Source organism: Pteropus vampyrus, unplaced genomic scaffold (genome assembly GCF_000151845.1).
Source record: "Pteropus vampyrus isolate Shadow unplaced genomic scaffold, Pvam_2.0 Scaffold750, whole genome shotgun sequence".
Lineage (NCBI taxonomy): Eukaryota > Metazoa > Chordata > Mammalia > Chiroptera > Pteropodidae > Pteropus > Pteropus vampyrus.
In genome coordinates, this window is record NW_011889531.1 from 1,016,077 (window position 1) to 1,026,542 (window position 10,466).

Genomic DNA, 10,466 nt, shown 5'->3' on the forward strand with positions numbered 1-10,466 from the left:
ATAAGGGAGAGTCTATTCCAATAAGGAAGAGAGACTAGGCTTACCTCACAATAAAGCAAAGACAGCTGGGGATTTAGAGCTGATGAGAAGAATGAATGGAAAATTACTAAGTGGAACTTGATTAGACATCAAAGGTAGGGTGATTCTTGCTAAACGAACAGCAGGACTCTTGCTAAAGGCAGGCCAAGGACTTAGATATAAGGTGTGGGGGATGAAGAGCTTGATCATACATAGAGAATAGGAAAAGAGGAGTTTGATTAAATATCAAAGGTGAGGGTATTCTAGATAAACTGGCTTAGCAAGATTCTTTGCTAAAACAGGGCTCAGCAGGCCAAGGTCAAGGTCTATTTGAGAAGAAGACTCAGAATAACCTGACTAAAGTTTGCTTAAGGAGGGAATCTTTGTCAAGACATCTATCTTACTAGCAGGTAGGCCTATCCAGGGTTCAACATGTAAGCAGGTAAAATAAGTGGTTATCCATGTAATGATATTCAAGGAATTTCAATGAAATCCTTGCCAAAAGTATCTTCTCTCTCCAGATAACTACATGATACTCTCCAAGGGAAGGGAAGATGAAAGGGACAGAAAGGAGAAGTGAGTTATCACAGGTAAACTTTCTCTTGGCCACTACACCTAGAGACAAGCCTAGTCATTAGCTATGATGAATCAGTTTTATTGAGATTTTATGACAGCTCTCTGTTCTAGGGCCTTGACAAGGTTCTTTCTTATTTTTAATCAGCTAAGAGGTCTCATGCAAGTCAGCACAGTGCCGTGGACAGCATGGACACTTAAGTGTATTTTCATTACGAACTGTTCTTTAAATCAAAAAAAGTAAACACAAAGAAAAAACTTGAGAATACACATGTCAGCATCTTTATTAAATTATCAGAGTTCAAACTAATATTTTAGAGCTGTGATACAGAGAAAGAAATCGAGAACAGAGTCAAATGTCTAGGGATACATTTCAGTGTGAGATATATCTCTTTCCTCTAAACTTTAAGCATTTCTATCTAACTATCTACCTTTCAGACATAAATATGGAAACTAAAAATGTCAGAGCTAGAAGAATGCTTAGAAATGATGTAGCTACACAAAGCCCTCAATATGCACACAAAGACACTTGACATAGTAGGGGTCTAAATCCCTCTATGTGGAAAATGACAATTTTTCAAGCCTGTTTGGGTTATTTCTAGAGAAATCCAGCTATAGAGCAGCTATGATCCCATATTAATCTATTTAGGCATGTGGAAGATGCTACGTATGTGACATAATTTCCCCATCCCCATGCTAGCCTCAATTCTTACTGCTGCCTAAACGAACGATGAGATTTGATGCCTCCATGATCTTGCTCATGCTGTCACCTAGGTCTGGAGAGGCTTATTTCGCCATTTTGACTCATTCTTTAAAACAAAGTTGAAATGTCATCTCCTTTCTGTATCTTACCTGGACCTGTCCCCCATGTCACCGCTATTTCCAGGCAGAAAACATGGTTTCCTCTATTTTATCATGTATCATATAATGTTAAGATTATTTCCTTAAACGTCTATCTCTTCCTCAAGGCCAGAGACTTTACCTTATTGAATGTATACTATTTTCACCTAACATAGTATCTGGTACAAAGAGCTTAAGAATTTGTTTGTGGAATTTAATTGATTTGGTTGGCTGTTTGGTTGGTCGGTCAGTCAGTCAGTTAGTTTGTGGGTTGGTTGATTGGTATTCAGGTAAATTTGCTAGATGATTGGTAGGCTGGTTCATTGATTGACTGATTGGTTTTCCTAGATGTAAGTAGATAATTCTTTGGTTCTATCCAAGAGGTGTAACCAAATAAGGCCACTTATCCATTGCTCATGATTCTGACAGGAATCATGATCATAATGTCTCAAGTAAGCTAGATCTGTATTCATATCCTGATCTCATCCCCTAATGTACTCTTAAGGTCATGCCACCCTGAACGTGCCCGATCTCATCTGATCTTAGAAGCTAAGCAGGGTCCGGCCTGGTTAGTACGTGGATAGGAGACCACCTAGGAATACCAGGTGCTATAGGTATAAAAACAACAACAACAACAAAAACGAAAAACTGTAGCCTCAGCTGAGTAGCTGGAAGTCACAGATTTAGCAAGACTGATATCAATAAAGTTTATCATTTTATTGAGGATCTAAAGTCCAGCTAAATTTGTAGATGCTGTTTAGGAACTGTCTCAAAATAACAATGGACTTTTATACACATAAATCATGTTTCATGGTATTCTTTAGTCACAGGAAGCCCTTCAAGTGTTAAATTTAGAAACACAGCTCCATTCCCACCGCTAGGGAGTGGTTACCCTTTGAATTTTTTGACTGCCAATACTTCTTTATTACTAAAATATATGCTTTCCCACAGTCAGAACCCAAGCCATGTAGCTGGTATTTTCATTCAATTCCAAGCTGAAAAAGCCACATAGATCCTGCTTGTCAATAGTCTACTGAATGAAAACAAAAAATTTCATATTGGTGCCTTTACTATAAGAAGTTCCTATATATACTGAAAACAACTTTAGAATGAGGCCTTTACTGTCAATTTGTATTACAAAAGAGAGATTCAGGTTTTCAATTACAGCCAGTGCTCTGGGCCCCCACATCATCACACACCATCACACGAGTGCTTAGTCTTAACACCTATCCTGTCAGAATGATTCTCTTCCAACTTCACTTAACTTTCCCCAGCAATTCCTTACCTCCCCCAAGTTCGAAGCCAATTTAGGGATGCTTCTCAGTACTTTTCAGCTATAAACAAAACTGTCACAACCAAGTAACCTTACCATCCACAAAGCCTTACCTATAGAAGTTTGCAGAGAATGAGAATAATGATGATAATCTCTGCATTCCTATTTACAACATGTAGAGTAATGTAAATAGAGAAGCCTAGCCATTCCTTGATTTCTCTTTTACTGTCAGGACTAAAAAAAGGAGAAAGTAATAAGCTACCATGCTTTTTCCAAGGTCGGACTCCATATTCACCACTGAAGAGGTCCATTCTCCCCGCCCCACCAACAACAACAAAAAAAGGATTTTCTCCTAGAGAAAATACAAAAATGGAGCAACACACATAAGAGAGACCTTAAATAAGTCTTCTACCCAAGTCCTTCTCAAAGTTTAATGTGAGCTTGTTAAAATGCAGATGCTGATTCAGTAGATCTAGGAGGAAGCCTGAGATTCTGCATTTTAGTAGATCTAGAAGGGAGCCTGAGATTCTGCATCTGCTGAGCTTGTTAAAATGCAGATGCTGATTCAATAAATCTAGGAGGGAGCCTGAGATTCTGCATTTTAACAAGCCCTCGGGTAAGGCCAATGTGGCTAGTCTGCAGATTACACTTTTAGTAGCAAAAATTCTACTCTATCCCCATAACACCATACTCTCTCCTACAAAGGAGCTCATCTTTATCATCGCAGATGGATGTGGCCTTTGCCACCTTATTTGTTCATTTCCCCCCCATTGGTTTCTTTACTTTTTCTCTTTTATTTGCTATACATTGATAGATTATTGCATATGATTCTACACATCTATTTCTCTTTTTTGCTTCTTATTAATATTATCTGTGCTTTTTATTATAATATTTTTATTGGAGGACCAGAGATGTCTGTATCCGAAAGAAATTGTTTTTCCCCTTTAAGTCTGTAGAATCCCATCCAGTCCCAAATTGAAGCTCCTCACACAGAGCAGGAGCAATCCCAAACCCTGCCCAAGAGAACAATATTCTTAGTCTCCTAGGGACTCAGTGAACTACAGCAAGAATGGTCCTGTCTTGTTTTTAGGACCACACAGTTCCTAGATGAGAGGGTCAAGATCCTCATCTTAACTAAGCCTCCCGACTGGTGCATAGTAGACAGATTTTCCAGTCTTATCTCAAATTCAAGGGTTTTCTGTCTTCCTTATTCATCAACAGTGCCCCCCTAAATGCCAGTATTTTGTTACCCAAAGGTATTGCCTCTCATATCAAGATGCATCACAAACATCTTTTATCACGTGCTCTGAGGTTTGTTTCAGAATATTTTCAGGACTTAGAAGGAAATGAAAATTCCCAGCCAGGGGGCCTTCTGACTAACTCCTCTACTGTTTCGTTCTCTGAAAAAGCCAGGGCTTCATGAACATTTCTGTAAAGACTTCTTTGAAGGAGGCATGATAGAGGTTCCTGCCCTATGTTATTGGATTCCCACTTAGGAGGACCTGTCTCCAGAATATATTGAATGAAACTCCACCCACTTTCATCAAGACACAGCTTCAAAAGCCTTTTCAAAGAATGCCATCTTTCTCGACTCCTTTATCTCATCATGAAAGAGTCTATGAGTCAGTGATGGTTATACTCACATTATTACTCTCCATATTATTGAAAGAAAAAGACAATAACCTATCTAGACAACCAGAGCTCACAGACATTTAGATCAGTGAAAACCTGGGCTCCTGTCATGGTGCTGTCACCTACCAGCAGCACAAACTCTGGAAAAGAGTTTACCTCACTGAGGCCTCACTGTCCTCATTAAGTGTTGTGAGGATTCAATGGGCATAAAGAAATTATTTAGCCCAGCACCTGACAGAGGGTAAGTGGTCAATAAGCTTAGCCAGTATACTCTCTGTTTCTTTTTTTCTGTATCTGAAAACAAGGATGGCAGGTAGTTCTGCTGAGTAAGATAAAATAAGTAGCCCCCACTTCATGGGATTATGGAAATTAAATTTCTTTCATATTTATACATCAGCTCATGAACTTAGAACATTGCCCAGTACATAGTGCTATGTAAGTGTTAACCACTTATTATTCCATTTTAAATATTGTTAATAATAATGATAACAATCAGAGTCCTTGAGAACACGGGACTGTAATACTTGACTGCATGAAGCTTCATCTTCCCATGGAAGGGTCTCTTGAGTATTTGAACCCAGTAGATCTAGCTGGTTCTGTCTATAGGGAAGCATAGGCCCTAGTTCAGTGAGTCTCAACCCTTCTACTTCAGAATCACCTGTAAAGTTTTGAAAATACAGCTGTCAGAATTCCCCAACAGACCTGCTGAATCAGAATCTTCAGGGTAGGCCCAAAGCATCTGATTCAACAGACCTGCTGAATCAGAATCTTCAAGGCAGGCCCAGAGCCACAGGTGACTCTGATGCATGTCACATTTTGAGGAGCACTGCCTTAGACAATCTCTCATGGGATTGTAAAATCTTATAAGACCATTATTCCATTATAAATGGCATCCCGAGGCATACTCACTCAGTGGGCAAAATAGTTTCTGAGAATGAGTTCGAGGCACAGGAAAGAGGTGATTAAGATATAAGAAAATAGGAACTACAATAAAAGATAAAAGATCTATAACTTAAAGCAGGAAAGCCCAGGAGGAAACTAAGTAATCTTAAAGAAGTAAATGAAAGAAGACTACATAGATATGAGAATGGCCATCTATTCTAGATGAAACAAGACAAATAAACCAACACGGTCATTTTAGACATGCTACAAAAGTCAATCAACAGACACTTATCCAATGAATCAGGGGATGTGTAAAATATTTATATATGTATACACACACACACACACACACACACATACACACACACTAATACCTGTATAACACCATGTGCCAGACACTGTTCTAAGCACCTTAAATATCGACTGTTTAATGTTTCTAGCAACTCAATAATGCAGGTATGATTATCACCATCATCTCTATTGTTATGGATAAGGAAACTAAAGCACATAGAAGTTAAGTTATTTGTTGAATACCACACAGTTAGGAAATGGCGGAGCCAAAATCTGAACCCAGACAGGTCATGCTAGGGGCCACGCTCTTAACCCCTATTTTATGCTGCATCTTATACTGATATATTTTTGAAAACAAAATGTCTCCAGGTTTTCTCCAAGCCTTTTTCACTGTTGAATGGGTTTATATTTCTGTCATATCATCAGTACCACTCAGAGGCTAGCTTAGAATCAGAAATGTAGAATTATATGCTACTTATTTTTACAATGTTGACAATCTTTTTTCTGTGCTTTGATTTCTATACCTTTAAAATGGGGTCAATATCATTTAGGATACTAAACATTCATGAGATAATGATATGTAAGGCTGAATGACAAGTACATCCCAAAAGATTTATGAAGAATTACATATAAACTAGATACATGAATGTACTTCAGATCCTTATTTCTCCCTAGAAAGGTACATTTCCACATCATAATGAAGCTGTTTTTCTGCCTTCACTTTTGCATTAACTGTGGCAAATGTTACTACATGCTCTATCTGTTTGATGTATATGGATTGCAAACTGATTTTAAATTAATCATGGAAGTTCTTCCGGCGTTATCACAAGCTATGACGGTGAAGATTAAGTGGTTTGTAATGATGATTGCTCAGTAAGTTGACTGATAGCAAGGTAACTCATCAACCTGCTCTATTATTAATATAGCACACACTTTATAAAATCTGGATTGCTGATAAAAGAACAATAAAAACCACTTTGGTGACAGAAGAATGCTTTGAAAGTACTTGGACTGATAACTGTATCATGTTCTTGCCTTGCTCTTCCAGAATTTGTGAGCGTTTAGACAGTAATTGGTAGGATGGGGAAAAGAAAGTTGTTAGGTGAGGATATTCTCCCTAAGAAATCTGGCAAAAAGTTTCTTGGTGTTCCGATGTCAACCAGTGTGCTCCAGAGAAAACAAGAGGTGAGATGCTAAAGTGCCTGTATCAGACTGGAGTACATGCTTTCAGGATAGGCTTGTATAGAAAGAGAGACAGTTCCAGTGGAGGCTGTGATTCCCTCTCTTCCTTCCTGTGTTATTTGTGGTGAACCAGAAAGATCAGGGTTGTCAAAATGCAAGCTTTTATTTTGCTGCTCTGGACCCATGCATTGCAGTGTACTTTAATTAATCAGAATGGTCAGAAAGGGATTTTTCCAGTTAACTGAACTCTTGAGAATGTTGAGGATATTCTGTTGCCACACATGTGAATTTTCTCTATATGTCCCAGATGATCCTGAGAGGCAGTCTGACTTGTGAACCACCACTGTATTCCATACAGCAGTGGATCCTCAATTTTTGAAGGGTGAAAATGAAATATATATATATAAAACTAAAACTACGCTGAATAGAAATTACTTTTAATTTTCTGATTTGTAAGGTAAAACAAACTCTTTCCTTATCTCTGGTATGCCATCATCTTTTCCTGATCAAGTGCTGTAGGCAGAAAAGAAGTAGGAAGAGGAAATGAATCTCCCATATTGATCTCAGAAAAATCCCACAAAGTTGCTTGCTTACAAAGACCCCTGGTAGCTACATTTTCAACATCCGGCTAGACATACTCCACGTAGATGCCCCAGGTAGTACCTGGTCCCACCAGGACCTCCCATGTCAAATTCTTCTCTCCCGAGCCTGCTCCTCCTACTGCATTCCCTCTTTGGATTAATAAAAGGGAAGTAGTCTAACTGGGTATGAGATGAGAGGCCCTTGAATAAAAATGATATAATAATGGTCTGGAAGCAGCCACAGAAAGCCAACAGAATGACAGCTACTTGTTGAGATCCATCAGAGTGCGGAGGCAGGGGCGCCTGCATTCTACTTGAGAGGGTTGCAAAGAAAAGGCTACCCTCAGAAATCCAATCTATAGTCAAGGCAAGAAGATGTTACAGGTGGTTAGAGAAAGTACTGAGATCTTAAGGAAACTGCTTAACAATGAAATGGGACTTCTTAAAGGCAAAGAGGGGCAGAGAAGAGGGGAAGGAAGGAAAAGGTGGGCCAAAGTGGGAGTACTGAAGAGAAGACCTGACAGAAGAGGTTAGGGCTTTGAAAGAGGATTGTGACTCCTAGACTTTGAGGTCCCCAAGAGCAGGATCATGTCTCATCTCCCAGAGTCTATATGAGACCCACCAGTAGGCACCTAGTGGTAAACTGGTAAATGTTGAACGATGGACTCCCCAAGATAAAAAATAATCCTGATGTGTAGCATTTGCTGACTTATTGGTGTAAATATTCCCACCAGGGCCGATTTCAAGTTATCAGCTTTATGTCATTGGAGGCAGAGCTGAGAAGAGACATGCACTATCAGCTCTGGCCTGAAGGTATGAGCTGGCTTCAGCACATCACTGGTGTTCATGAAACATTTCTTAAATTCCCAGAATGACTTTAAGTCTGGAATTGGAAGACAGGCAGGAAGAATGTCTTTGCCTCTAATTAACGATTGCTCATTCGTGGGATTAATCATGTTCATCAGACAAAAGCAGATCCTGGCTCCGGACATGGTTCATGATGACTGAATTCAGAAAAAGTAAGTGTGATCATTGTCCCACCTCTATTCTCTTGCTTTTCACATACACGTTCTCTTCTTTCAAGTAGGGAATGGCAGGGCCCTACAAAGTGCAGTGCCTTGTCCATGGACCTTTTGTGTTTTCATCCCCGGCCACTGATGAAAGGGACATAGATGTCATCCTCAGCCTTAAATAGATTGGAACTTAATCAAACAGACTGGAACTTAACTTTGCAGTTTTTCCTATCCTCAGTTCTCTAGTGTTAAAATGGCTATTTAATAGATTGTACAGCTACGCATTACAACAGTTTTTGTGGTTCTGGTTCAGGCTAGCAGACACTACAGATCAGGTGTGTTAGAAAAGGCAAAACCAGAAGAGCAACCAAAGGAAGGAGAATGGTACTGGATCAGTGTCAGCCATCAAGGAGAGGCTGGGAACCCAGGCTCCTAGAGGCATAAATCCAGGCAGAAGGCTTATTCACCAAGAGATGGAGAAATTCTTTCCAGCAGAAAGAATGGAGCTGGACAAGAAGGTGAAGGCCTTTTGAGGCAGGCTCACTTTGCATACTCCCTGCCCAAAGCTGGAATCTCAAAGCAGAGTGGGCCCTGCAACCTGAGACAGGAGGTGACGCACGATCAGTGCAACAACACTAAGGTGACAAGAAACGTTTTCATATCTGCTTACAGAGGATGCAAAAGAGCTATCACTTCAGCTGGTGAACAGCAGTGCACCTTTGCATCTTTCCACACACTACTTGCAATTTCTTGTCTATTCTTCTCACTAAACTGTGTAAAACTTTTGTTATGGTTTTGCAGAGCAAAAACCCTGTTAGAAGGATGAGAAACAAAGCTAGGAACTGAAAGAAAATATTTGCAATTCCCCATACCTGAAAAAGTTAACGTCTTTAGTAATGGAGTCCCTGAACCCTTAACCCAGTTTCTACCACTGGTGACATTATATATAACTGTACTATACTATCAAAATGAGGAAACTGACATCAGTACAACACTGTAAGTAGACCAAAGACCTTAAACAGAGTATATAAAGAACTCTCAAAATTCATCAGTAAAAAAGAAAGTAATCCAATTAGAAATTGTGCAAAAGACGTGAACAAACCTTTTACTAGAGAGAAGTTTGGATGGCAAATAAACACATGAAAGGATGTTTAAGGCTAGCTAGCAGGTAAATGGACATTAAAAGTATACTTAAAAGTAGGTAGTATATCACTACCTACTTAGCACAATGGCTAAAATGAAAAAAAAAAAGGGACAATACCAAATGCTTGAGAGGATACGGAGTCTAGATCACTCAGATATTGCTGGTAGGAATGTAAAATGGTATAGCCACTGTAGAAAAACACATGATAGTTACTTATAAAACCATGTCTTCATTCACCATAAAACCCAGCTATTATACTCTTGGACATTTATCTCAGAGAAATGAAAACTTATATCCACTTAAAAACCTATATAGGAATGTCCATGAAGGTTTATTCACAGTAGTTGAAATCTGGACGCAACCAAAATGTGCCTGGTACAAACTCTGGAACATATAATGGAATACTACTCAGCAATAAAAAGAATGGAATAATGATATAAGCATTAACTTGAATGGATCTCAGGTACATCATTCCAAGTGAAAAAAGTCAATTTCAAAAGGTTACATATTATATGATTGTGTTTATATAACATCCTTGAAATGACAAAACCATAAAGATGGAGAGGAGATTAATGGTTGCCAGGGGAGAGTGAGCAGGACACAAAATGAGCGTGACTATAAAGGGTGAAGCACAAGGAAGTTCCTTCGTGGTGATAAAACAGTTCTATATTTTGGCTGTGGTGGTGATTACTCAAATCTGTACAAGTATCAAATGCCCTAGAACTATACACACATATACATACATACATACATACATACATGCATACATACACACGCACACGCAAATGAGTGGTTAAATCTGAATGAGACCTGTAGTCTAGTTAACAGTATTATACTAATGTATGTCAATTTCTTGGCTTTGATATCGTACTACAGCTGGCTGGGTGAAGAGCTCACAAGACCTTGGTACTACTTTCCCAATTCCCTGTGAGTCTATAATCACTTCAAAATAAAGAATTGAAAAAAAAGAAATGCTGGCTAGAAGAGACACCATAGCAGGCATGTTTATACACTGCTGTGAAAGGTAAATTGTTGCA

The 10,466-nt window shown here is 39.0% G+C and overlaps 1 pseudogene; it reads left to right on the forward strand.

Moving 5' to 3' along the window:
• Positions 1–1,929: 1,929 nt before the first annotated feature.
• Positions 1,930–2,048, forward strand: LOC111734071 (annotated as a pseudogene).
• The last annotated feature ends 8,418 nt before the right edge of the window (positions 2,049–10,466 follow it).